General features: G+C 46.5%; 1 non-coding gene and 51 pseudogenes across 1 annotated transcript; all 52 read right to left on the bottom strand.

Moving 5' to 3' along the window:
- Positions 1–180: 180 nt before the first annotated feature.
- Positions 181–299, bottom strand: LOC133566901 (5S ribosomal RNA; annotated as a pseudogene).
- A 364-nt stretch (positions 300–663) lies between these two features.
- Positions 664–782, bottom strand: LOC133566481 (5S ribosomal RNA; annotated as a pseudogene).
- Positions 783–1,147: 365 nt separating this feature from the next.
- LOC133567113 (5S ribosomal RNA) lies at positions 1,148–1,266 on the bottom strand (annotated as a pseudogene).
- Positions 1,267–1,630: 364 nt separating this feature from the next.
- On the bottom strand, positions 1,631–1,749 carry LOC133565752 (5S ribosomal RNA; annotated as a pseudogene).
- A 368-nt stretch (positions 1,750–2,117) lies between these two features.
- On the bottom strand, positions 2,118–2,236 carry LOC133565008 (5S ribosomal RNA; annotated as a pseudogene).
- Positions 2,237–2,600: 364 nt separating this feature from the next.
- LOC133566886 (5S ribosomal RNA) lies at positions 2,601–2,719 on the bottom strand (annotated as a pseudogene).
- A 368-nt stretch (positions 2,720–3,087) lies between these two features.
- Positions 3,088–3,206, bottom strand: LOC133565807 (5S ribosomal RNA; annotated as a pseudogene).
- Positions 3,207–3,570: 364 nt separating this feature from the next.
- Positions 3,571–3,689, bottom strand: LOC133565638 (5S ribosomal RNA; annotated as a pseudogene).
- Positions 3,690–4,053: 364 nt separating this feature from the next.
- On the bottom strand, positions 4,054–4,172 carry LOC133565742 (5S ribosomal RNA; annotated as a pseudogene).
- A 363-nt stretch (positions 4,173–4,535) lies between these two features.
- Positions 4,536–4,654, bottom strand: LOC133566722 (5S ribosomal RNA; annotated as a pseudogene).
- Positions 4,655–5,019: 365 nt separating this feature from the next.
- On the bottom strand, positions 5,020–5,138 carry LOC133566001 (5S ribosomal RNA; annotated as a pseudogene).
- A 364-nt stretch (positions 5,139–5,502) lies between these two features.
- On the bottom strand, positions 5,503–5,621 carry LOC133565292 (5S ribosomal RNA; annotated as a pseudogene).
- Positions 5,622–5,985: 364 nt separating this feature from the next.
- On the bottom strand, positions 5,986–6,104 carry LOC133565321 (5S ribosomal RNA; annotated as a pseudogene).
- A 364-nt stretch (positions 6,105–6,468) lies between these two features.
- LOC133566639 (5S ribosomal RNA) lies at positions 6,469–6,587 on the bottom strand (annotated as a pseudogene).
- A 368-nt stretch (positions 6,588–6,955) lies between these two features.
- On the bottom strand, positions 6,956–7,074 carry LOC133566599 (5S ribosomal RNA; annotated as a pseudogene).
- A 363-nt stretch (positions 7,075–7,437) lies between these two features.
- Positions 7,438–7,556, bottom strand: LOC133566333 (5S ribosomal RNA; annotated as a pseudogene).
- Positions 7,557–7,920: 364 nt separating this feature from the next.
- Positions 7,921–8,039, bottom strand: LOC133565751 (5S ribosomal RNA; annotated as a pseudogene).
- Positions 8,040–8,407: 368 nt separating this feature from the next.
- Positions 8,408–8,526, bottom strand: LOC133566245 (5S ribosomal RNA; annotated as a pseudogene).
- A 364-nt stretch (positions 8,527–8,890) lies between these two features.
- Positions 8,891–9,009, bottom strand: LOC133567677 (5S ribosomal RNA; annotated as a pseudogene).
- Positions 9,010–9,373: 364 nt separating this feature from the next.
- Positions 9,374–9,492, bottom strand: LOC133565291 (5S ribosomal RNA; annotated as a pseudogene).
- Positions 9,493–9,856: 364 nt separating this feature from the next.
- Positions 9,857–9,975, bottom strand: LOC133567052 (5S ribosomal RNA; annotated as a pseudogene).
- Positions 9,976–10,339: 364 nt separating this feature from the next.
- On the bottom strand, positions 10,340–10,458 carry LOC133566075 (5S ribosomal RNA; annotated as a pseudogene).
- Positions 10,459–10,826: 368 nt separating this feature from the next.
- On the bottom strand, positions 10,827–10,945 carry LOC133565908 (5S ribosomal RNA; annotated as a pseudogene).
- Positions 10,946–11,310: 365 nt separating this feature from the next.
- On the bottom strand, positions 11,311–11,429 carry LOC133565999 (5S ribosomal RNA; annotated as a pseudogene).
- A 364-nt stretch (positions 11,430–11,793) lies between these two features.
- On the bottom strand, positions 11,794–11,912 carry LOC133565289 (5S ribosomal RNA; annotated as a pseudogene).
- A 364-nt stretch (positions 11,913–12,276) lies between these two features.
- Positions 12,277–12,395, bottom strand: LOC133567111 (5S ribosomal RNA; annotated as a pseudogene).
- Positions 12,396–12,763: 368 nt separating this feature from the next.
- LOC133565320 (5S ribosomal RNA) lies at positions 12,764–12,882 on the bottom strand (annotated as a pseudogene).
- A 364-nt stretch (positions 12,883–13,246) lies between these two features.
- Positions 13,247–13,365, bottom strand: LOC133566638 (5S ribosomal RNA; annotated as a pseudogene).
- Positions 13,366–13,733: 368 nt separating this feature from the next.
- On the bottom strand, positions 13,734–13,852 carry LOC133566596 (5S ribosomal RNA; annotated as a pseudogene).
- Positions 13,853–14,215: 363 nt separating this feature from the next.
- LOC133566331 (5S ribosomal RNA) lies at positions 14,216–14,334 on the bottom strand (annotated as a pseudogene).
- Positions 14,335–14,698: 364 nt separating this feature from the next.
- Positions 14,699–14,817, bottom strand: LOC133565750 (5S ribosomal RNA; annotated as a pseudogene).
- Positions 14,818–15,185: 368 nt separating this feature from the next.
- LOC133566244 (5S ribosomal RNA) lies at positions 15,186–15,304 on the bottom strand (annotated as a pseudogene).
- Positions 15,305–15,668: 364 nt separating this feature from the next.
- On the bottom strand, positions 15,669–15,787 carry LOC133567676 (5S ribosomal RNA; annotated as a pseudogene).
- Positions 15,788–16,151: 364 nt separating this feature from the next.
- On the bottom strand, positions 16,152–16,270 carry LOC133565288 (5S ribosomal RNA; annotated as a pseudogene).
- Positions 16,271–16,634: 364 nt separating this feature from the next.
- On the bottom strand, positions 16,635–16,753 carry LOC133567050 (5S ribosomal RNA; annotated as a pseudogene).
- Positions 16,754–17,117: 364 nt separating this feature from the next.
- LOC133566074 (5S ribosomal RNA) lies at positions 17,118–17,236 on the bottom strand (annotated as a pseudogene).
- Positions 17,237–17,604: 368 nt separating this feature from the next.
- Positions 17,605–17,723, bottom strand: LOC133565896 (5S ribosomal RNA; annotated as a pseudogene).
- Positions 17,724–18,087: 364 nt separating this feature from the next.
- Positions 18,088–18,206, bottom strand: LOC133565748 (5S ribosomal RNA; annotated as a pseudogene).
- Positions 18,207–18,574: 368 nt separating this feature from the next.
- LOC133565724 (5S ribosomal RNA) lies at positions 18,575–18,693 on the bottom strand (annotated as a pseudogene).
- Positions 18,694–19,058: 365 nt separating this feature from the next.
- Positions 19,059–19,177, bottom strand: LOC133567747 (5S ribosomal RNA). Its single transcript, XR_009809474.1, has one exon. It is a non-coding gene; the product is annotated as a 5S ribosomal RNA (ribosomal RNA).
- Positions 19,178–19,536: 359 nt separating this feature from the next.
- Positions 19,537–19,655, bottom strand: LOC133567093 (5S ribosomal RNA; annotated as a pseudogene).
- Positions 19,656–20,019: 364 nt separating this feature from the next.
- On the bottom strand, positions 20,020–20,138 carry LOC133567735 (5S ribosomal RNA; annotated as a pseudogene).
- A 364-nt stretch (positions 20,139–20,502) lies between these two features.
- LOC133566864 (5S ribosomal RNA) lies at positions 20,503–20,621 on the bottom strand (annotated as a pseudogene).
- A 364-nt stretch (positions 20,622–20,985) lies between these two features.
- On the bottom strand, positions 20,986–21,104 carry LOC133565331 (5S ribosomal RNA; annotated as a pseudogene).
- Positions 21,105–21,468: 364 nt separating this feature from the next.
- LOC133566064 (5S ribosomal RNA) lies at positions 21,469–21,587 on the bottom strand (annotated as a pseudogene).
- Positions 21,588–21,951: 364 nt separating this feature from the next.
- On the bottom strand, positions 21,952–22,070 carry LOC133565304 (5S ribosomal RNA; annotated as a pseudogene).
- Positions 22,071–22,434: 364 nt separating this feature from the next.
- LOC133567127 (5S ribosomal RNA) lies at positions 22,435–22,553 on the bottom strand (annotated as a pseudogene).
- Positions 22,554–22,921: 368 nt separating this feature from the next.
- LOC133565287 (5S ribosomal RNA) lies at positions 22,922–23,040 on the bottom strand (annotated as a pseudogene).
- A 364-nt stretch (positions 23,041–23,404) lies between these two features.
- On the bottom strand, positions 23,405–23,523 carry LOC133567797 (5S ribosomal RNA; annotated as a pseudogene).
- A 364-nt stretch (positions 23,524–23,887) lies between these two features.
- LOC133565147 (5S ribosomal RNA) lies at positions 23,888–24,006 on the bottom strand (annotated as a pseudogene).
- Positions 24,007–24,370: 364 nt separating this feature from the next.
- Positions 24,371–24,489, bottom strand: LOC133567092 (5S ribosomal RNA; annotated as a pseudogene).
- A 364-nt stretch (positions 24,490–24,853) lies between these two features.
- Positions 24,854–24,972, bottom strand: LOC133566234 (5S ribosomal RNA; annotated as a pseudogene).
- Positions 24,973–25,053: the final 81 nt, after the last annotated feature.

Raw genomic sequence — 25,053 nt, 5'->3', positions numbered from 1 at the left:
TGCAAATCTTGCTATAAATTTCAGACCAAGTCAAAACTAAACAAACATGTTTTGGGTGGAGACCAGCGGTTTGTTTGGGCGAGCATAATGTAGCGTTTTGACAAGTGTGGCAAGTATCTATAGCCATTGTGAAAAAAACAAAAGGGAGAAAGTGCGCCCTATACTGGTAGCATCGCTAAAAGCCTACAGCACCTGGTATTCCTAGGCAGCCTCCCAACCAAGTACTAACCAGGACAGACCCAGCTTAGCTTCCGAGATCAGACGAGATCGGGCGATCTTCGGGTAGTATGGCCGTAAGCCGAGAGGCAGTCCTCAGAATTAAATTTTTAAATGTGGCAAGCTGGTTGACAGGACCTTTCTGCAATGAGCTACACGTGTGTGATACAATAATCACTGCTCTTTTTCTCAGCCTATGTAACTCTTTGGACTTTTGCCCCACTGTTAGCACTGAAGTGCCTTGAGGCACATGGGTCACTGTTGGCGACACTGCAAATCTTGCTATAAATTTCAGACCGAGTCAAAACTAAACTTGTTTTGGGTGGAGACCAGCGTTTTGTTTGGACGAGCATAATGTAGCGTTTTGACAAGTGTGGCAAGTATCTATAGCCATTGTGACAAAAACCAAAGGGAGAAAGTGCGCCCTATACTGGGGGCATCGCTAAAAGCCTACAGCACTTGGTATTCCTAGGCAGTCTCCCAACCAAGTACTAACCAGGCCAGACCCAGCTTAGCTTCCGAGATCAGACGAGATCGGGCGATCTTCGGGTAGTATGGCCGTAAGCCGAGACGCAGTCCTCAGAATTCAATTTTTAAATGTGGCAAGCTGGTTGACAGGACCTTTCTGCAATGAGCTACACGTGTGTGATACAATTATCACTGCTCTTTTTCTCAGCCTATGTAACTCTTTGGACTCTTGGCCCACTGTTAGCACTGAAGTGCCTTGAGGCACATGGGTGACTGTTGGCGACACTGCAAATCTTGCTATAAATTTCAGACCGAGTCAAAACTAAACATGTTTTGGGTGGAGACCAGTGTTTTGTTTGGACGAGCATAAACGTAGCGTTTTGACAAGTGTGGCAAGTATCTAGAGCCATTGTGACAAAAACAAAAGGGAGAAAGTGCGCCCTATACTGGGAGCATCGCTAAAAGCCTACAGCACCTGGTATTCCTAGGCAGTCTCCCATCCAAGTACTAACCAGTCCGGACCCAGCTTAGCTTCCGAGATCAGACGAGATCGGGGGATCTTCGGGTAGTATGGCCGTAAACCGAGAGGCAGTCCTCAGAATTCAATTTTTGAATGTGGCAAGCTGGTTGACAGGACCTTTCTGCAATGAGCTACACGTGTGTGATACAATAATCACTGCTCTTTTTCTCAGCCTATGTAACTCTTTGGACTTTTGCTCCACTGTTAGCACTGAAGTGCCTTGAGGCACATGGGTCACTGTTGGCGACACTGGAAATCTTGCTATAAATTTCAGACCGAGTCAAAACTAAACATGTTTTGGGTGGAGACCAGCGTTTTGTTTGGACCAGCATAATGTAGCGTTTGGACAAGTGTGGCAAGTATCTATAGCCATTGTGACAAAAACAAAAGGGAGAAAGTGCGCCCTATACTGGGAGCATCGCTAAAAGCCTACAGCACCTGGTATTCCTAGGCAGTCTCCCATCCAAGTACTAACCAGGCCAGACCCAGCTTAGCTTCCGAGATCAGACGAGATCGGGCGATCTTCGGGTAGTAAGGCCGTAAGCCGAGAGGCAGTCCTCAGAATTAAATTTTTAAATGTGGCAAGCTGGTTGACAGGACCTTTCTGCAATGAGCTACACGTGTGTGATACAATAATCACTGCTCTTTTTCTCAGCCTATGTAACTCTTTGGACTTTTGCCCCACTGTTAGCACTGAAGTGCCTTGAGGCACATGGGTCACTGTTGGCGACACTGCAAATCTTGCTATAAATTTCAGACCGAGTCAAAACTAAACAAACATGTTTTGGGTGGAGACCAGCGGTTTGTTTGGACGAGCATAATGTAGCGTTTTGACAAGTGTGGCAAGTATCTATAGCCATTGTGAAAAAAACAAAAGGGAGAAAGTGCGCCCTATACTGGTAGCATCGCTAAAAGCCTACAGCACCTGGTATTCCTAGGCAGTCTCCCAACCAAGTACTAACCAGGCCAGACCCAGCTTAGCTTCCGAGATCAGACGAGATCGGGCGATACTCGGGTAGTATGGCCGTAAGCCGAGAGGTAGTCCTCAGAATTCAATTTTTAAATGTGGCAAGCTGGTTGACAGGACCTTTCTGCAATGAGCGACACGTGTGTGATACAATAATCACTGCTCTTTTTCTCAGCCTATGTAACTCTTACGACTTTTGCCCCACTGTTAGCACTGAAGTGCCTTGAGGCACATGGGTCACTGTTGGCGACACTGCAAATCTTGCTATAAATTTCAGACCGAGTCAAAACTAAACATGTTTTGGGTGGAGACCAGCGTTTTGTTTGGACGAGCATAATGTAGCGTTTTGACAAGTGTGGCAAGTATCTATAGCCATTGTGACAAAAACAAAAGGGAGAAAGTGTGCCCTATACTGGGAGCATCGCTAAAAGCTTACAGCACCTGGTATTCCTAGGCAGTCTCCCATCCAAGTACTAACCAGTCCAGACCCAGCTTAGCTTCCGAGATCAGACGAGATCGGGCGATCTTCGGGTAGTATGGCCGTGAGCCGAGAGGCAGTCCTCAGAATTCAATTTTTAAATGTGGCAAGCTGGTTGACAGGACCTTTCTGCAATGAGCTACACGTGTGTGATACAATAATCACTGCTCTTTTTCTCAGCCTATGTATCTCTTTGGACTTTTGCCCCACTGTTAGCACTGAAGTGCCTTGAGGCACATGGGTCACTGTTGGCGACACTGCAAATCTTGCTATAAATTTCAGACCGAGTCAAAACTAAACAAACATGTTTTGGGTGGAGACCAGCGGTTTGTTTGGACGATCATCATGTAGCGTTTTGACAAGTGTGGCAAGTATCTATAGCCATTTTGACAAAAACAAAAGTGAGAAAGTGCGCCCTATACTGGGAGCATCGCTAAATGCCTACAGTACCTGGTATTCCTAGGCAGTCTCCCATCCAAGTACTAACCAGGCCAGACCCAGCTTAGCTTCCGAGATCAGACGAGATCGGGCGATCTTCGGGTAGTATGGCCGTAAGCCGAGAGGCAGTCCTCAGAATTCAATTTTTAAATGTGGCAAGCTGGTTGACAGGACCTTTCTGCAATGAGCTACACGTGTGTGATACAATAATGACTGCTCTTTTTCTCAGCCTATGTAACTCTTTGGACTTTTGCCCCACTGTTAGCACTGAAGTGCCATGAGGCACATGGGTCACTGTTGGCGACACTGCAAATCTTGCTATAAATTTCAGACCGAGTCAAAACTAAACTTGTTTTGGGTGTAGAACAGCGTTTTGTTTGGACGAGCATAATGTAGCGTTTTGACAAGTGTGGCAAGTATCTATAGCCATTGTGACAAAAACAAAAGGGAGAAAGTGCGCCCTATACTGGGAGCATCGCTAAAAGCCTACAGCACCTGGTATTCCTAGGCAGTCTCCCATCCAAGTACTAACCAGGCCAGACCCAGCTTAGCTTCCGAGATCAGACGAGATCAGGCGATCTTCGGGTAGTATGGCCGTAAGCCGAGAGGGAGTCCTCAGAATTCAATTTTTAAATGTGGCAAGCTGGTTGACAGGACCTTTCTGCAATGAGCTACACGAGTGTGATACAATAATCACTGCTCTTTTTCTCAGCCTATGTAACTCTTTGGACTTTTGCCCCACTGTTAGCACTGAAGTGCCTTGAGGCACATGGGTCACTGTTGGCGACACTGCAAATCTTGCTATAAATTTCAGACCGAGTCAAAACTAAACTTGTTTTGGGTGTAGAACAGCGTTTTGTTTGGACGAGCATAATGTAGCGTTTTGACAAGTGTGACAAGTATCTATAGCCATTGTGACAAAAACAAAAGGGAGAAAGTGCGCCCTATACTGGGAGCATCGCTAAAAGCCTACAGCACCTGGTATTCCTAGGCAGTCTCCCATCCAAGTACTAACCAGGCCACACCCAGCTTAGCTTCCGAGATCAGACGAGATCGAGCGATCTTCGGGTAGTATGGCCGTAAGCCGAGAGGCAGTCCTCAGAATTCAATTTTTAAATGTGGCAAGCTGGTTGACAGGACCTTTCTGCAATGAGCTACACGTGTGTGATACAATAATCACTGCTCTTTTTCTCAGCCTATGTAACTCTTTGGACTTTTGCCCCACTGTTAGCACTGAAGTGCCTTGAGGCACATGGGTCACTGTTGGCGACACTGCAAATCTTGCTATAATTTCAGACCGAGTCAAAACTAAACATGTTTTGGGTGGAGACCAGCGTTTTGTTTGGACGAGCATAATGTAGCGTTTTGACAAGTGTGGCAAGTATCTATAGCCATTGTGAGAAAAACAAAAGGGAGAAAGTGCGCCCTATACTGGGAGCATCGCTAAAAGCCTACGGCACTTGGTATTCCTAGGCAGTCTCCCAACCAAGTACTAACCAGGCCAGACCCAGCTTAGCTTCCGAGATCAGACGAGATCGGGAGATCTTCAGGTAGTATGGCCGTAAGCCGAGACGCAGTCCTCAGAATTCAATTTTTAAATGTGGCAAGCTGGTTGACAGGACCTTTCTGCAATGAGCTACACGTGTGTGATACAATAATCACTGCTCTTTTTCTCAGCCTATGTAACTCTTTGGACTCTTGGCCCACTGTTAGCACTGAAGTGCCTTGAGGCACATGGGTGACTTTTGGCGACACTGCATATCTTGCTACAAATTTCAGACCGATTCAAAACTAAACATGTTTTGGGTGGAGACCAGTGTTTTGTTTGGACGAGCATAAACATAGCGTTTTGACAAGTGTGGCAAGTATCTATAGCCATTGTGACAAAAACAAAAGGGAGAAAGTGCGCCCTATACTGGGAGCATCGCTAAAAGCCTACAGCACCTGGTATTCCTAGGCAGTCTCCCATCCAAGTACTAACCAGGCCAGACCCAGCTTAGCTTCCGAGATCAGACGAGATCGGGCTATCTTCGGGTAGTATGGCCGTAAGCCGAGAGGCAGTCCTCAGAATTAAATTTTTAAATGTGGCAAGCTGGTTGACAGAACCTTTCTGCAATGAGCTACACGTGTGTGATACAATAATCACTGCTCTTTTTCTCAGCCTATGTAACTCTTTGGACTTTTGCCCCACTGTTAGCACTGAAGTCTCTTGAGTTACATGGGTCACTGTTGGCGACACTGCAAATCTTGCTATAAATTTCAGACCGAGTCAAAACTAAACTTGTTTTGGGTGGAGACCAACGTTTTGTTTGGACGAGCATAATGTAGCGTTTTGACAAGTGTGGCAAGTATCAATAGCCATTGTGACAAAAACAAAAGGGAGAAAGTGCGCCCTATACTGGGAGCATCGCTAAAAGCCTACAGCACCTGGTATTCCTAGGCAGTCTCCCAACCAAGTACTAACCAGGCCAGACCCAGCTTAGCTTCCGAGATCAGACGAGATCGGGCGATCTTCGGGTAGTATGGCCGTAAGCCGAGAGGCAGTCCTCAGAATCCAATTTTTAAATGTGGCAAGCTGGTTGACAGGACCTTTCTGCAATGAGCTACACGTGTGTGATACAATAATCACTGCTCTTTTTCTCAGCCTATGTAACTCTTTGGACTTTTGCCCCACTGTTAGAACTGAAGTGCCTTGAGGCACATGGGTCACTGTTGGCGACACTGCAAATCTTGCTATAAACTTCAGACCGAGTCAAAACTAAACTTGTTTTGGGTGGAGACCAGCGTTTTGTTTGGACGAGCATAATGTAGCGTTTTGACAAGTGTGGCAAGTATCTATAGCCATTGTGAGAAAAACAAAAGGGAGAAAGTGCGCCCTATACTGGGGGCATCGCTAAAAGCCTACAGCACCTGGTATTCCTAGGGAGTCTCCCAACCAAGTACTAACCAGGCCAGACCCAGCTTAGCTTCCGAGATCAGACGAGATCGGGCGATCTTCGGGTAGTATGGCCGTAAGCCGAGAGGTAGTCCTCAGAATTCAATTTTTAAATGTGGCAAGCTGGTTGACAGGACCTTTCTGCAATGAGTTACACGTGTGTGATACAATAATCACTGCTCTTTTTCTCAGCCTATGTAACTCTTACGACTTTTGCCCCACTGTTAGCACTGAAGTGCCTTGAGGCACATGGGTCACTATTGGCGACACTGCAAATCTTGCTATAAATTTCAGACCGAGTCAAAACTAAACATGTTTTGGGTGGAGACCAGCGTTTTGTTTGGACGAGCATAATGTAGCGTTTTGACAAGTGTGGCAAGTATCTATAGCCATTGTGACAAAAACAAAAGGGAGAAAGTGCGCCCTATACTGGGAGCATCGCTAAAAGCCTACAGCACCTGGTATTCCTAGGCAGTCTCCCATCCAAGTACTCACCAGGCCGGACCCAGCTTAGCTTCCAAGATCAGACGAGATCGGGCGATCTTCGGGTAGTATGGCCGTAAGCCGAGAGGCAGTCCTCAGAATTCAACTTTTAAATGTGGCAAGCTGGTTGACAGGACCTTTCTGCAATCAGCTACACGTGTGTGATACAATAATCACTGCTCTTTTTCTCAGCCTATGTAACTCTTTGGACTTTTGCCCCACTGTTAGCACTGAAGTGCCTTGAGGCACATGGGTCACTGTTGGCGACACTGCAAATCTTGCTATAAATTTCAGACCGAGTCAAAACTAAACAAACATGTGTTGGGTGGAGACCAGCGGTTTGTTTGGGCGAGCATAATGTAGCGTTTTGACAAGTGTGGCAAGTATCTATAGCCATTGTGAAAAAAACAAAAGGGAGAAAGTGCGCCCTATACTGGTAGCATCGCTAAAAGCCTACAGCACCTGGTATTCCTAGGCAGTCTCCCAACCAAGTACTAACCAGGCCACACACAGCTTAGCTTCCGAGATCAGACGAGATCGGGCGATCTTCGGGTAGTATGGCCGTAAGCCGAGAGGCAGGCCTCAGAATTACATTTTTAAATGTGGCAAGCTGGTTGACAGGACCTTTCTGCATTGAGCTACACGTGTGTGAAACAATAATCACTGCTCTTTTCTCAGCTTATGTAACTCTTTGGACTTTTGCCCCACTGTTAGCACTGAAGTGCCTTGAGGCACATGGGTCACTGTTGGCGACACTGCAAATCTTGCTATAAATTTCTGACCGAGTCAAAACTAAACTTGTTTTGGGTGGAGACCAGCGTTTTGTTTGGACGTGCATAATGTAGCGTTTTGACAAGTGTGGCAAGTATCAATAGCCATTGTGACAAAAACAAAAGGGAGAAAGTGCGCCCTATACTGGGAGCATCGCTAAAAGCCTATAGCACCTGGTATTCCTAGGCAGTCTCCCAACCAAGTACTAACCAGGCCAGACCCAGCTTAGCTTCCGAGATCAGACGAGATCGGGCGATCTTCGGGTAGTATGGCCGTAAGCCGAAAGGCAGTCCTCAGAATCCAATTTTTAAATGTGGCAAGCTGGTTGACAGGAACTTTCTGCAATGAGCTACACGTGTGTGATACAATAATCACTGCTCTTTTTCTCAGCCTATGTAACTCTTTGGACTTTTGTCCCACTGTTAGCACTGAAGTGCCTTGAGGCACATGGGTCACTGTTGGCGACACTGCAAATCTTGCTATAAATTTCAGACCGAGTCAAAACTAAACATGTTTTGGGTGGAGACCAGCGTTTTGTTTGGACCAGCATAATGTAGCGTTTGGACAAGTGTGGCAAGTATCTATAGCCATTGTGACAAAAACAAAAGGGAGAAAGTGCGCCCTATACTGGGAGCATCGCTAAAAGCCTACAGCACCTGGTATTCCTAGGCAGTCTCCCATCCAAGTACTAACCAGGCCAGACCCAGCTTAGCTTCCGAGATCAGACGAGATCGGGCGATCTTCGGGTAGTAAGGCCGTAAGCCGAGAGGCAGTCCTCAGAATTAAATTTTTAAATGTGGCAAGCTGGTTGACAGGACCTTTCTGCAATGAGCTACACGTGTGTGATACAATAATCACTGCTCTTTTTCTCAGCCTATGTAACTCTTTGGACTTTTGCCCCACTGTTAGCACTGAAGTGCCTTGAGGCACATGGGTCACTGTTGGCGACACTGCAAATCTTGCTATAAATTTCAGACCGAGTCAAAACTAAACAAACATGTTTTGGGTGGAGACCAGCGGTTTGTTTGGACGAGCATAATGTAGCGTTTTGACAAGTGTGGCAAGTATCTATAGCCATTGTGAAAAAAACAAAAGGGAGAAAGTGCGCCCTATACTGGTAGCATCGCTAAAAGCCTACAGCACCTGGTATTCCTAGGCAGTCTCCCAACCAAGTACTAACCAGGCCAGACCCAGCTTAGCTTCCGAGATCAGACGAGATCTGGCGATACTCGGGTAGTATGGCCGTAAGCCGAGAGGCAGTCCTCAGAATTCAATTTTTAGATGTGGCAAGCTGGTTGACAGGACCTTTCTGCAATGAGCTACACGTGTGTGATACAATAATCACTGCTCTTTTTCTCAGCCTATGTAACTCTTTGGACTTTTGCCCCACTGTTAGCACTGAAGTGCCTTGAGGCACATGGGTCACTGTTGGCGACACTGCAAATCTTGCTATAAATTTCAGACCGAGTCAAAACTAAACATGTTTTGGGTGGAGACCGGCGTTTTGTTTGGACGAGCATAATGTAGCGTTTTGACAAGTGTGGCAAGTATCTATAGCCATTGTGACAAAAACAAAAGGGAGAAAGTGCGCCCTATACTGGGAGCATCGCTAAAAGCCTACAGCACCTGGTATTCCTAGGCAGTCTCCCATCCAAGTACTAACCAGGCCAGACCCAGCTTAGCTTCCGAGATCAGACGAGATCGGGCGATCTTCGGGTAGTATGGCCGTAAGCCGAGAGGCAGCCCTCAGAATTAAATTTTTAAATGTGGCAAGCTGGTTGACAGGACCTTTCTGCAATGAGCTACACGTGTGTGATACAATAATCACTGCTCTTTTTCTCAGCCTATGTAACGCTTTGGACTTTTGCCCCACTGTTAGCACTGAAGTGCCTTGAGGCACATGGGTCACTGTTGGCGACACTGCAAATCTTGCTATAAATTTCAGACCGAGTCAAAACTAAACTTGTTTTGGGTGGAGACCAACGTTTTGTTTGGACGAGCATAATGTAGCGTTTTGACAAGTGTGGCAAGTATCAATAGCCATTGTGACAAAAACAAAAGGGAGAAAGTGCGCCCTGTACTGGGAGCATCGCTAAAAGCCTACAGCACCTGGTATTCCTAGGCAGTCTCCCAACCAAGTACTAACCAGGCCAGACCCAGCTTAGCTTCCGAGATCAGACGAGATCGGGCGATCTTCGGGTAGTATGGCCGTAAGCCGAGAGGCAGTCCTCAGAATCCAATTTTTAAATGTGGCAAGCTGGTTGACAGGACCTTTCTGCAATGAGCTACACGTGTGTGATACAATAATCACTGCTCTTTTTCTCAGCCTATGTAACTCTTTGGACTTTTGCCCCACTGTTAGCACTGAAGTGCCTTGAGGCACATGGGTCACTGTTGGCGACACTGCAAATCTTGCTATAAACTTCAGACCGAGTCAAAACTAAACTTGTTTTGGGTGGAGACCAGCGTTTTGTTTGGACGAGCATAATGTAGCGTTTTGACAAGTGTGGCAAGTATCTATAGCCATTGTGAGAAAAACAAAAGGGAGAAAGTGCGCCCTATACTGGGGGCATCGTTAAAAGCTTACAGCACTTGGTATTCCTAGGGAGTCTCCCAACTAAGTACTAACCAGGCCAGACCCAGGTTAGCTTCCGAGATCAGACGAGATCGGGCGATCTTCGGGCAGTATGGCCGTAAGCCGAGAGGCAGTCCTCAGAATTCAATTTTTAAATGTGGCAAGCTGGTTGACAGGACCTTTCTGCAATGAGCTACACGTGTGTGATACAATAATCACTCCTCTTTTTCTCAGCCTATGTAACTCTTTGGACTTTTGCCCCAATGTTAGCACTGAAGTGCCTTGAGGCACATGGGTCACTGTTGGCGACACTGCAAATCTTGCTATAAATTTCAGACCGAGTCAAAACTAAACATGTTTTGGGTGGAGACCAGCGTTTTGTTTGGACGAGCATAATGTAGCGTTTTGACAAGTGTGGCAAGTATCTATAGCCATTGTGACAAAAACAAAAGGGAGAAAGTGCGCCCTATACTGGGAGCATCGCTAAAAGCCTACAGCACCTGGTATTCCTAGGCAGTCTCCCATCCAAGTACTAACCAGGCCGGACCCAGCTTAGCTTCCAAGATCAGACGAGATCGGGCGATCTTCGGGTAGTATGGCCGTAAGCCGAGAGGCAGTCCTCAGAATTCAACTTTTAAATGTGGCAAGCTGGTTGACAGGACCTTTCTGCAATCAGCTACACGTGTGTGATACAATAATCACTGCTCTTTTTCTCAGCCTATGTAACTCTTTGGACTTTTGCCCCACTGTTAGCACTGAAGTGCCTTGAGGCACATGGGTCACTGTTGGCGACACTGCAAATCTTGCTATAAATTTCAGACCGAGTCAAAACTAAACAAACATGTTTTGGGTGGAGACCAGCGGTTTGTTTGGGCGAGCATAATGTAGCGTTTTGACAAGTGTGGCAAGTATCTATAGCCATTGTGAAAAAAACAAAAGGGAGAAAGTGCGCCCTATACTGGTAGCATCGCTAAAAGCTTACAGCACCTGGTATTCCTAGGCAGTCTCCCAACCAAGTACTAACCAGGCCAGACCCAGCTTAGCTTCCGAGATCAGACGAGATCGGGCGATCTTCGGGTAGTATGGCCGTAAGCCGAGAGGCAGTCCTCAGAATCCAATTTTTAAATGTGGCAAGCTGGTTGACAGGAACTTTCTGCAATGAGCTACACGTGTGTGATACAATAATCACTGCTCTTTTTCTCAGCCTATGTAACTCTTTGGACTTTTGCCCCACTGTTAGCACTGAAGTGCCTTGAGGCACATGGGTCACTGTTGGCGACACTGCATATCTTGCTATAAATTTCAGACCGATTCAAAACTAAACATGTTTTGGGTGGAGACCAGTGTTTTGTTTGGACGAGCATAAACATAGCGTTTTGACAAGTGTGGCAAGTATCTATAGCCATTGTGACAAAAACAAAAGGGAGAAAGTGCGCCCTATACTGGGAGCATCGCTAAAAGCCTACAGCACCTGGTATTCCTAGGCAGTCTCCCATCCAAGTACTAACCAGGCCAGACCCAGCTTAGCTTCCGAGATCAGACGAGATCGGGCTATCTTCGGGTAGTATGGCCGTAAGCCGAGAGGCAGTCCTCAGAATTAAATTTTTAAATGTGGCAAGCTGGTTGACAGAACCTTTCTGCAATGAGCTACACGTGTGTGATACAATAATCACTGCTCTTTTTCTCAGCCTATGTAACTCTTTGGACTTTTGCCCCACTGTTAGCACTGAAGTCTCTTGAGTTACATGGGTCACTGTTGGCGACACTGCAAATCTTGCTATAAATTTCAGACCGAGTCAAAACTAAACTTGTTTTGGGTGGAGACCAACGTTTTGTTTGGACGAGCATAATGTAGCGTTTTGACAAGTGTGGCAAGTATCAATAGCCATTGTGACAAAAACAAAAGGGAGAAAGTGCGCCCTATACTGGGAGCATCGCTAAAAGCCTACAGCACCTGGTATTCCTAGGCAGTCTCCCAACCAAGTACTAACCAGGCCAGACCCAGCTTAGCTTCCGAGATCAGACGAGATCGGGCGATCTTCGGGTAGTATGGCCGTAAGCCGAGAGGCAGTCCTCAGAATCCAATTTTTAAATGTGGCAAGCTGGTTGACAGGACCTTTCTGCAATGAGCTACACGTGTGTGATACAATAATCACTGCTCTTTTTCTCAGCCTATGTAACTCTTTGGACTTTTGCCCCACTGTTAGAACTGAAGTGCCTTGAGGCACATGGGTCACTGTTGGCGACACTGCAAATCTTGCTATAAACTTCAGACCGAGTCAAAACTAAACTTGTTTTGGGTGGAGACCAGCGTTTTGTTTGGACGAGCATAATGTAGCGTTTTGACAAGTGTGGCAAGTATCTATAGCCATTGTGAGAAAAACAAAAGGGAGAAAGTGCGCCCTATACTGGGGGCATCGCTAAAAGCCTACAGCACTTGGTATTCCTAGGGAGTCTCCCAACCAAGTACTAACCAGGCCAGACCCAGGTTAGCTTCCGAGATCAGACGAGATCGGGCGATCTTCGGGCAGTATGGCCGTAAGCCGAGAGGCAGTCCTCAGAATTCAATTTTTAAATGTGGCAAGCTGGTTGACAGGACCTTTCTGCAATGAGCTACACGTGTGTGATACAATAATCACTGCTCTTTTTCTCAGCCTATGTAACTCTTTGGACTTTTGCCCCAATGTTAGCACTGAAGTGCCTTGAGGCACATGGGTCACTGTTGGCGACACTGCAAATCTTGCTATAAATTTCAGACCGAGTCAAAAATAAACAAACATGTTTTGGGTGGAGACCAGCGGTTTGTTTGGACGAGCATAATGTAGCGTTTTGACAAGTGTGGCAAATATCTATAGCCATTGTGAAAAAAACAAAAGGGAGAAAGTTCGCCCTATACTGGTAGCATCGCTAAAAGCCTACAGCACCTGGTATTCCTAGGGAGTCTCCCAACCAAGTACTAACCAGGCCAGACCCAGCTTAGCTTCCGAGATCAGACGAGATCGGGCGATCTTCGGGTAGTATGGCCGTAAGCCGAGAGGTAGTCCTCAGAATTCAATTTTTAAATGTGGCAAGCTGGTTGACAGGACCTTTCTGCAATGAGTTACACGTGTGTGATACAATAATCACTGCTCTTTTTCTCAGCCTATGTAACTCTTACGACTTTTGCCCCACTGTTAGCACTGAAGTGCCTTGAGGCACATGGGTCACTATTGGCGACACTGCAAATCTTGCTATAAATTTCAGACCGAGTCAAAACTAAACATGTTTTGGGTGGAGACCAGCGTTTTGTTTGGACGAGCATAATGTAGCGTTTTGACAAGTGTGGCAAGTATCTATAGCCATTGTGACAAAAACAAAAGGGAGAAAGTGCGCCCTATACTGGGAGCATCGCTAAAAGCCTACAGCACCTGGTATTCCTAGGCAGTCTCCCATCCAAGTACTCACCAGGCCGGACCCAGCTTAGCTTCCAAGATCAGACGAGATCGGGCGATCTTCGGGTAGTATGGCCGTAAGCCGAGAGGCAGTCCTCAGAATTCAACTTTTAAATGTGGCAAGCTGGTTGACAGGACCTTTCTGCAATCAGCTACACGTGTGTGATACAATAATCACTGCTCTTTTTCTCAGCCTATGTAACTCTTTGGACTTTTGCCCCACTGTTAGCACTGAAGTGCCTTGAGGCACATGGGTCACTGTTGGCGACACTGCAAATCTTGCTATAAATTTCAGACCGAGTCAAAACTAAACAAACATGTGTTGGGTGGAGACCAGCGGTTTGTTTGGGCGAGCATAATGTAGCGTTTTGACAAGTGTGGCAAGTATCTATAGCCATTGTGAAAAAAACAAAAGGGAGAAAGTGCGCCCTATACTGGTAGCATCGCTAAAAGCCTACAGCACCTGGTATTCCTAGGCAGTCTCCCAACCAAGTACTAACCAGGCCACACACAGCTTAGCTTCCGAGATCAGACGAGATCGGGCGATCTTCGGGTAGTATGGCCGTAAGCCGAGAGGCAGGCCTCAGAATTACATTTTTAAATGTGGCAAGCTGGTTGACAGGACCTTTCTGCATTGAGCTACACGTGTGTGAAACAATAATCACTGCTCTTTTCTCAGCTTATGTAACTCTTTGGACTTTTGCCCCACTGTTAGCACTGAAGTGCCTTGAGGCACATGGGTCACTGTTGGCGACACTGCAAATCTTGCTATAAATTTCTGACCGAGTCAAAACTAAACTTGTTTTGGGTGGAGACCAGCGTTTTGTTTGGACGTGCATAATGTAGCGTTTTGACAAGTGTGGCAAGTATCAATAGCCATTGTGACAAAAACAAAAGGGAGAAAGTGCGCCCTATACTGGGAGCATCGCTAAAAGCCTATAGCACCTGGTATTCCTAGGCAGTCTCCCAACCAAGTACTAACCAGGCCAGACCCAGCTTAGCTTCCGAGATCAGACGAGATCGGGCGATCTTCGGGTAGTATGGCCGTAAGCCGAAAGGCAGTCCTCAGAATCCAATTTTTAAATGTGGCAAGCTGGTTGACAGGAACTTTCTGCAATGAGCTACACGTGTGTGATACAATAATCACTGCTCTTTTTCTCAGCCTATGTAACTCTTTGGACTTTTGTCCCACTGTTAGCACTGAAGTGCCTTGAGGCACATGGGTCACTGTTGGCGACACTGCAAATCTTGCTATAAATTTCAGACCGAGTCAAAACTAAACATGTTTTGGGTGGAGACCAGCGTTTTGTTTGGACCAGCATAATGTAGCGTTTGGACAAGTGTGGCAAGTATCTATAGCCATTGTGACAAAAACAAAAGGGAGAAAGTGCGCCCTATACTGGGAGCATCGCTAAAAGCCTACAGCACCTGGTATTCCTAGGCAGTCTCCCATCCAAGTACTAACCAGGCCAGACCCAGCTTAGCTTCCGAGATCAGACGAGATCGGGCGATCTTCGGGTAGTAAGGCCGTAAGCCGAGAGGCAGTCCTCAGAATTAAATTTTTAAATGTGGCAAGCTGGTTGACAGGACCTTTCTGCAATGAGCTACACGTGTGTGATACAATAATCACTGCTCTTTTTCTCAGCCTATGTAACTCTTTGGACTTTTGCCCCACTGTTAGCACTGAAGTGCCTTGAGGCACATGGGTCACTGTTGGCGACACTGCAAATCTTGCTATAAATTTCAGACCGAGTCAAAACTAAACAAACATGTTTTGGGTGGAGACCAGCGGTTTGTTTGGACGAGCATAATGTAGCGTTTTGACAAGTGTGGCAAGTATCTATAGCCATTGTGAAAAAAACAAAAGGGAGAAAGTGCGCCCTATACTGGTAGCATCGCTAAAAGCCTACAGCACCTGGTATTCCTAGGCAGTCTCCCAACCAAGTACTAACCAGGCCAGACCCAGCTTAGCTTCCGAGATCAGACGAGATCTGGCGATACTCGGGTAGTATGGCCGTAAGCCGAGAGGCAGTCCTCAGAATTCAATTTTTAGATGTGGCAAGCTGGTTGACAGGACCTTTCTGCAATGAGCTACACGTGTGTGATACAATAATCACTGCTCTTTTTCTCAGCCTATGTAACTCTTTGGACTTTTGCCCCACTGTTAGCACTGAAGTGCCTTGAGGCACATGGGTCACTGTTGGCGACACTGCAAATCTTGCTATAAATTTCAGACCGAGTCAAAACTAAACATGTTTTGGGTGGAGACCGGCGTTTTGTTTGGACGAGCATAATGTAGCGTTTTGACAAGTGTGGCAAGTATCTATAGCCATTGTGACAAAAACAAAAGGGAGAAAGTGCGCCCTATACTGGGAGCATCGCTAAAAGCCTACAGCACCTGGTATTCCTAGGCAGTCTCCCATCCAAGTACTAACCAGGCCAGACCCAGCTTAGCTTCCGAGATCAGACGAGATCGGGCGATCTTCGGGTAGTATGGCCGTAAGCCGAGAGGCAGCCCTCAGAATTAAATTTTTAAATGTGGCAAGCTGGTTGACAGGACCTTTCTGCAATGAGCTACACGTGTGTGATACAATAATCACTGCTCTTTTTCTCAGCCTATGTAACGCTTTGGACTTTTGCCCCACTGTTAGCACTGAAGTGCCTTGAGGCACATGGGTCACTGTTGGCGACACTGCAAATCTTGCTATAAATTTCAGACCGAGTCAAAACTAAACTTGTTTTGGGTGGAGACCAACGTTTTGTTTGGACGAGCATAATGTAGCGTTTTGACAAGTGTGGCAAGTATCAATAGCCATTGTGACAAAAACAAAAGGGAGAAAGTGCGCCCTGTACTGGGAGCATCGCTAAAAGCCTACAGCACCTGGTATTCCTAGGCAGTCTCCCAACCAAGTACTAACCAGGCCAGACCCAGCTTAGCTTCCGAGATCAGACGAGATCGGGCGATCTTCGGGTAGTATGGCCGTAAGCCGAGAGGCAGTCCTCAGAATCCAATTTTTAAATGTGGCAAGCTGGTTGACAGGACCTTTCTGCAATGAGCTACACGTGTGTGATACAATAATCACTGCTCTTTTTCTCAGCCTATGTAACTCTTTGGACTTTTGCCCCACTGTTAGCACTGAAGTGCCTTGAGGCACATGGGTCACTGTTGGCGACACTGCAAATCTTGCTATAAACTTCAGACCGAGTCAAAACTAAACTTGTTTTGGGTGGAGACCAGCGTTTTGTTTGGACGAGCATAATGTAGCGTTTTGACAAGTGTGGCAAGTATCTATAGCCATTGTGAGAAAAACAAAAGGGAGAAAGTGCGCCCTATACTGGGGGCATCGTTAAAAGCTTACAGCACTTGGTATTCCTAGGGAGTCTCCCAACTAAGTACTAACCAGGCCAGACCCAGGTTAGCTTCCGAGATCAGACGAGATCGGGCGATCTTCGGGCAGTATGGCCGTAAGCCGAGAGGCAGTCCTCAGAATTCAATTTTTAAATGTGGCAAGCTGGTTGACAGGACCTTTCTGCAATGAGCTACACGTGTGTGATACAATAATCACTCCTCTTTTTCTCAGCCTATGTAACTCTTTGGACTTTTGCCCCAATGTTAGCACTGAAGTGCCTTGAGGCACATGGGTCACTGTTGGCGACACTGCAAATCTTGCTATAAATTTCAGACCGAGTCAAAACTAAACATGTTTTGGGTGGAGACCAGCGTTTTGTTTGGACGAGCATAATGTAGCGTTTTGACAAGTGTGGCAAGTATCTATAGCCATTGTGACAAAAACAAAAGGGAGAAAGTGCGCCCTATACTGGGAGCATCGCTAAAAGCCTACAGCACCTGGTATTCCTAGGCAGTCTCCCATCCAAGTACTAACCAGGCCGGACCCAGCTTAGCTTCCAAGATCAGACGAGATCGGGCGATCTTCGGGTAGTATGGCCGTAAGCCGAGAGGCAGTCCTCAGAATTCAACTTTTAAATGTGGCAAGCTGGTTGACAGGACCTTTCTGCAATCAGCTACACGTGTGTGATACAATAATCACTGCTCTTTTTCTCAGCCTATGTAACTCTTTGGACTTTTGCCCCACTGTTAGCACTGAAGTGCCTTGAGGCACATGGGTCACTGTTGGCGACACTGCAAATCTTGCTATAAATTTCAGACCGAGTCAAAACTAAACAAACATGTTTTGGGTGGAGACCAGCGGTTTGTTTGGGCGAGCATAATGTAGCGTTTTGACAAGTGTGGCAAGTATCTATAGCCATTGTGAAAAAAACAAAAGGGAGAAAGTGCGCCCTATACTGGTAGCATCGCTAAAAGCTTACAGCACCTGGTATTCCTAGGCAGTCTCCCAACCAAGTACTAACCAGGCCAGACCCAGCTTAGCTTCCGAGATCAGACGAGATCGGGCGATCTTCGGGTAGTATGGCCGTAAGCCGAGAGGCAGTCCTCAGAATCCAATTTTTAAATGTGGCAAGCTGGTTGACAGGAACTTTCTGCAATGAGCTACACGTGTGTGATACAATAATCACTGCTCTTTTTCTCAGCCTATGTAACTCTTTGGACTTTTGCCCCACTGTTAGCACTGAAGTGCCTTGAGGCACATGGGTCACTGTTGGCGACACTGCAAATCTTGCTATAAATTTCAGACCGAGTCAAAACTAAACATGTTTTGGGTGGAGACCAGCGTTTTGTTTGGACGAGCATAATGTAGCGTTTGGACAAGTGTGGCAATTATCTATAGCCATTGTGACAAAAACAAAAGGGAGAAAGTGCGCCCTATACTGGGAGCATCGCTAAAAGCCTACAGCACCTGGTATTCCTAGGCAGTCTCCCATCCAAGTACTAACCAGGCCAGACCCAGCTTAGCTTCCGAGATCAGACGAGATCGGGCGATCTTCGGGTAGTAAGGCCGTAAGCCGAGAGGCAGTCCTCAGCATTAAATTTTTAAATGTGGCAAGCTGGTTGACAGGACCTTTCTGCAATGAGCTACACGTGTGTGATACAATAATCACTGCTCTTTTTCTCAGCCTATGTAACTCTTTGGACTTTTGCCCCACTGTTAGCACTGAAGTGCCTTGAGGCACATGGGTCACTGTTGGCGACACTGCAAATCTTGCTATAAATTTCAGACCGAGTCAAAACTAAACAAACATGTTTTGGGTGGAGACCAGCGGTTTGTTTGGACGAGCATAATGTAGCGTTTTGACAAGTGTGGCAAGTATCTATAGCCATTGTGAAAAAAACAAAAGGGAGAAAGTGCGCCCTATACTGGTAGCATCGCTAAAAGCCTACAGCACCTGGTATTCCTAGGCAGTCTCCCAACCAAGTACTAACCAGGCCAGACCCAGCTTAGCTTCCGAGATCAGACGAGATCGGGCAATACTCGGGTAGTATGGCCGTAAGCCGAGAGGTAGTCCTCAGAATTCAATTTTTAAATGTGGCAAGCTGGTTGACAGGACCTTTCTGCAATGAGCGACACGTGTGTGATACAATAATCACTGCTCTTTTTCTCAGCCTATGTAACTCTTACGACTTTTGCCCCACTGTTAGCACTGAAGTGCCTTGAGGCACATGGGTCACTGTTGGCGACACTGCAAATCTTGCTATAAATTTCAGACCGAGTCAAAACTAAACATGTTTTGGGTGGAGACCAGCGTTTTGTTTGGACGAGCATAATGTAGCGTTTTGACAAGTGTGGCAAGTATCTATAGCCATTGTGAAAAAAATCAAAAGGGAGAAAGTGCGCCCTATACTGGGAGCATCGCTAAAAGCCTACAGCACCTGGTATTCCTAGGCAGTCTCCCATCCAAGTACTAACCAGGCCAGACCCAGCTTAGCTTCCGAGATCAGACGAGATCGGGCGATCTTTGGGTAGTATGGCCGTAAGCCGAGAGGCAGTCCTCAGAATTCAACTTTTAAATGTGGCAAGCTGGTTGACAGGACCTTTCTGCAATGAGCTACACGTGTGTGATACAATAATCACTGCTCTTTTTCTCAGCCTATGTAACTCTTTGGACTTTTGCCCCACTGTTAGCACTGAAGCAAGGCACATGGGTCACTGTTGGCGACACTGCAAATCTTGCTATAAATTTCAGACCGAGTCAAAACTAAACATGTTTTGGGTGGAGACCAGCGTTTTGTTTGGACGAGCATAATGTAGCGTTTTAACAAGTGTGGCAAGTATCTATAGCCATTGTGAGAAAAACAAAAGGGAGAAAGTGCGCCCTATACTGGGGGCATCGCTAAAAGCCTACAGCACTTGGTATTCCTAGGGAGTCTCCCAACCAAGTACTAACCAGGCCAGACCCAGGTTAGCTTCCGAGATCAGACGAGATCGGGCGATCTTCGGGTAGTATGGCCGTAAGCCGAGAGGCAGTCCTCAGAATTCAATTTTTAGATGTGGCAAGCTGGTTGACAGGACCTTTCTGCAATGAGCTACACGTGTGTGATACAATAATCACTGCTCTTTTTCTCAGCCTATGTAACTCTTTGGACTTTTGCCCCACTGTTAGCACTGAAGTGCCTTGAGGCACATGGGTCACTGTTGGCGACACTGCAAATCTTGCTATAAATTTCAGACCGAGTCAAAACTAAACTTGTTTTGGGTGGAGAACAGCGTTTTGTTTGGACGAGCATAATGTAGCGTTTTGACAAGTGTGGCAAGTATCTATAGCCATTGTGACAAAAACAAAAGTGAGAAAGTGCGCCCTATACTGGGAGCATCGCTAAAAGCCTACAGCACCTGGTATTCCTAGGGAGTCTCCCATCCAAGTACTAACCAGGCCAGACCCAGCTTAGCTTCCGAGATCAGACGAGATCGGGCGATCTTCGGGTAGTATGGCCGTAAGCCGAGAGGCAGTCCTCAGAATTCAATTTTTAAATGTGGCAAGCTGGTTGACAGGACCTTTCTGCAATGAGCTACACGTGTGTGATACAATAATCACTGCTCTTTTTCTCAGCCTATGTAACTCTTTGGACTTTTGCCCCACTGTTAGCACTGAAGTGCCTTGAGGCACATGGGTCACTGTTGGCGACACTGCAAATCTTGCTATAAATTTCAGACCGAGTCAAAACTAAACTTGTTTTGGGTGGAGACCAATGTTTTGTTTGGACGAGCATAATGTAGCGTTTTGACAAGTGTGGCAAGTATCAATAGCCATTGTGACAAAAACAAAAGGGAGAAAGTGCGCCCTATACTGGGAGTATCGCTAAAAGCCTACAGCACCTGGTATTCCTAGGCAGTCTCCCAACCAAGTACTAACCAGGCCAGACCCAGCTTAGCTTCCAAGATCAGACGAGATCGGGCGATCTTCGGGTAGTATGGCTGTAAGACGATAGGCAGTCCTCTGAATCCAATTTTTAAATGTGGCAAGCTGGTTGACAGGACCTTTCTGCAATGAGCTACACGTATGTGATACAATAATCACTGCTCTTTTTCTCAGCCTATGTAACTCTTTGGACTTTTGCCCCACTGTTAGCACTGAAGTGCCTTGAGGCACATGGGTCACTGTTGGCGACACTGCAAATCTTGCTATAAATTTCAGACCGAGTCAAAACTAAACATGTTTTGGGTGGAGACCAGCGTTTTGTTTGGACGAGCATAATGTAGCGTTTTGACAAGTGTGGCAAGTATCTATAGCCATTGTGACAAAAACAAAAGGGAGAAAGTGCGCCCTATACTGGGAGCATCGCTAAAAGCCTACAGCACCTGGTATTCCTAGGCAGTCTCCCATCCAAGTACTAACCAGGCCAGACCCAGCTTAGCTTCCGAGATCAGACGAGATCGGGCGATCTTCAGGTAGTATGGCCGTAAGCCGAGAGGCAGTCCTCAGAATTAAATTTTTAAATGTGGCAAGCTGGTTGACAGGACCTTTCTGCAATGAGCTACACGTGTGTGATACAATAATCACTGCTCTTTTTCTCAGCCTATGTAACTCTTTGGACTTTTGCCCCACTGTTAGCACTGAAGTGCCTTGAGGCACATGGGTCACTGTTGGCGACACTGCAAATCTTGCTATAAATTTCAGACCGAGTCAAAACTGAACTTGTTTTGGGTGGAGACCAATGTTTTGTTTGGACGAGCATAATGTAGCGTTTTGACAAGTGTGGCAAGTATCAATAGCCATTGTGACAAAAACAAAAGGGAGAAAGTGCGCCCTATACTGGGAGCATCGCTAAAAGCCTACAGCACCTGGTATTCCTAGGCAGTCTCCCAACCAAGTACTAACCAGGTCAGACCCAGCTTAGCTTCCGAGATCAGACGAGATCGGGCGATCTTCGGGTAGTATGGCTGTAAGCCGATAGGCAGTCCTCTGAATCCAATTTTTAAATGTGGCAAGCTGGTTGACAGGACCTTTCTGCAATGAGCTACACGTGTGTGATACAATAATCACTGCTCTTTTTCTCAGCCTATGTAACTCTTTGGACTTTTGCCCCACTGTTAGCACTGAAGTGCCTTGAGGCACATGGGTCACTGTTGGCGACACTGCAAATCTTGCTATAAATTTCAGACCGAGTCAAAACTAAACTTGTTTTGGGTGGAGACCAGCGTTTTGTTTGGACGAGCATAATGTAGCGTTTTGACAAGTGTGGCAAGTATCTATAGCCATTGTGACAAAAACAAAAGGGAGAAAGTGCGCCCTATACTGGGAGCATCGCTAAAAGCCTACAGCACCTGGTATTCCTAGGCAGCCTCCCATCCAAGTACTAACCAGGCCAAACCCAGCTTAGCTTCCGAGATCAGACGAGATCGGGCGATCTTCGGGTAGTATGGCCGTAAGCCGAGAGGCAGTCCTCAGAATTAAATTTTTAAATGTGGCAAGCTGGTTGACAGGACCTTTCTGCAATGAGCTACACGTGTGTGATACAATAATCACTGCTCTTTTTCTCAGCCTATGTAACTCTTTGGACTTTTGCCCCACTGTTAGCACTGAAGTGCCTTGAGGCACATGGGTCACTGTTGGCGACACTGCAAATCTTGCTATAAATTTCAGACCGAGTCAAAACTAAACTTGTTTTGGGTGGAGACCAACGTTTTGTTTGGACGAGCATAATGTAGCGTTTTGACAAGTGTGGCAAGTATCTATAGCCATTGTGACGAAAACAAAAGGGAGAAAGTGCGCCCTATACTGGGAGCATCGCTAAAAGCCTACAGCACCTGGTATTCCTAGGCAGTCTCCCATCCAAGTACTAACCAGGCCAGACACAGCTTAGCTTCCGTGATCAGACGAGATCGGGCGATCTTCGGGTAGTATGGCCGTAAGCCGAGAGGCAGTCCTCAGAATTCAACTTTTAAATGTGGCAAGCTGGTTGACAGGACCTTTCTGCAATGAGCTACACGTGTGTGATACAATAATCAGTGCTCTTTTTCTCAGCCTATGTAACTCTTTGGACTTTTGCCCCACTGTTAGCACTGAAGTGCCTTGAGGCACATGGGTGACTGTTGGCGACACTGCAAATCTTGCTATAAATTTCAGACCGAGTCAAAACTAAACAAACATGTTTTGGGTGGAGACCAGCGGTTTGTTTGGACGAGCATAATGTAGCGTTTTGACAAGTGTGGCAAATATCTATAGCCATTGCGAAAAAAACAAAAGGGAGAAAGTGCGCCCTATACTGGTAGCATCGCTAAAAGCCTACAGCACCTGGTATTCCTAGGCAGTCTCCCAACCAAGTACTAACCAGGCCAGACCCAGCTTAGCTTCCGAGATCAGACGAGATCGGGCGATCTTCGGGTAGTATGGCCGTAAGCCGAGAGGCAGTCCTCAGAATTCAATTTTTAAATGTGGCAAGCTGGTTGACAGGACCTTTCTGCAATGAGTTACACGTGTGTGATACAATAATCACTGCTCTTTTTCTCAGCCTATGTAACTCTTACGACTTTTGCCCCACTGTTAGCACTGAAGTGCCTTGAGGCACATGGGTCACTATTGGCGACACTGCAAATCTTGCTATAAATTTCAGACCGAGTCAAAACTAAACATGTTTTGGGTGGAGACCAGCGTTTTGTTTGGACGAGCATAATGTAGCGTTTTGACAAGTGTGGCAAGTATCTATAGCCATTGTGACAAAAACAAAAGGGAGAAAGTGCGCCCTATACTGGGAGCATCGCTAAAAGCCTACAGCACCTGGTATTCCTAGGCAGTCTCCCATCCAAGTACTAACCAGGCCAGACCCATCTTAGCTTCCGAGATCAGACGAGATCGGGCGATCTTCGGGTAGTATGGCCGTAAGCCGAGAGGCAGTCCTCAGAATCCAATTTTTAAATGTGGCAAGCTGGTTGACAGGACCTTTCTGCAATGAGCTACACGTGTCTGATACAATAATCACTGCTCCTTTTCTCAGCCTATGTAACTCTTTGGACTTTTGCCCCACTGTTAGCACTGAAGTGCCTTGAGGCACATGGGTCACTGTTGGCGACACTGCAAATCTTGCTATAAATTTCAGACCGAGTCAAAACTAAACTTGTTTTGGGTGGAGACCAGCGTTTTGTTTGGACGAGCATAATATAGCGTTTTGACAAGTGTGGCAAGTATCTATAGCCATTGTGACAAAAACAAAAGGGAGAAAGTGCGCCCTATACTGGGAGCATCGCTAAAAGCCTACAGCACCTGGTATTCCTAGGCAGTCTCCCATCCAAGTACTAACCAGGCCAGACCCAGCTTAGCTTCCGAGATCAGACGAGATCGGGCGATCTTCGGGTAGTATGGCCATAAGCCGAGAGGCAGTCCTCAGAATTCAACTTTTAAATGTGGCAAGCTGGTTGACAGGACCTTTCTGCAATGAGCTACACGTGTGTGATACAATAATCACTGCTCTTTTTCTCAGCCTATGTAACTCTTTGGACTTTTGCCCCACTGTTAGCACTGAAGTGCCTTGCGGCACATGGGTCACTGTTGGCGACACTGCAAATCTTGCTATAAATTTCAGACCGAGTCAAAACTAAACATGTTTTGGGTGGAGACCAGCGTTTTGTTTGGACGAGCATAATGTAGCGTTTTGACAAGTGTGGCAAATATCTATAGCCATTGTGAGAAAAACAAAAGGGAGAAAGTGCGCCCTATACTGGGGGCATCGCTAAAAGCCTACAGCACTTGGTATTCCTAGGGAGTCTCCCAACCAAGTACTAACCAGGCCAGACCCAGGTTAGCTTCCGAGATCAGACGAGATCGGGCGATCTTCGGGTAGTATGGCCGTAAGCCGAGAGGCAGTCCTCAGAATTAAATTTTTAAATGTGGCAAGCTGGTTGACAGGACCTTCCTGCAATGAGCTACACGTGTGTGATACAATAATCACTGCTCTTTTTCTCAGCCTATGTAACTCTTTGGACTTTTGCCCCACTGTTAGCACTGAAGTGCCTTGAGGCACATGGGTCACTGTTGGCGACACTGCAAATCTTGCTATAAATTTCAGACCGAGTCAAAACTAAACTTGTTTTGGGTGGAGACCAACGTTTTGTTTGGACGAGCATAATGTAGCGTTTTGACAAGTGTGGCAAGTATAAATAGCCATTGTGACAAAAACAAAAGGGAGAAAGTGCGCCCTATACTGGGAGCATCGCTAAAAGCCTACAGCACCTGGTATTCCTAGGCAGTCTCCCATCCAAGTACTAACCAGGCCAGACCCAGCTTAGCTTCCGAGATTAGACGAGATCGGGCGATCTTCGGGTAGTATGGCCGTAAGCCGAGAGGCAGTCCTCAGAATTCAACTTTTAAATGTGGCAAGCTGGTTGACAGGACCTTTCTGCAATGAGCTACACGTGTGT

Source organism: Nerophis ophidion, linkage group LG13, assembly GCF_033978795.1.
Source record: "Nerophis ophidion isolate RoL-2023_Sa linkage group LG13, RoL_Noph_v1.0, whole genome shotgun sequence".
Classification (NCBI taxonomy): domain Eukaryota; kingdom Metazoa; phylum Chordata; class Actinopteri; order Syngnathiformes; family Syngnathidae; genus Nerophis; species Nerophis ophidion.
The sequence above is the reverse complement of the archived record's forward strand: the minus strand, read 5'-3'. Positions and strand labels throughout refer to the sequence as shown.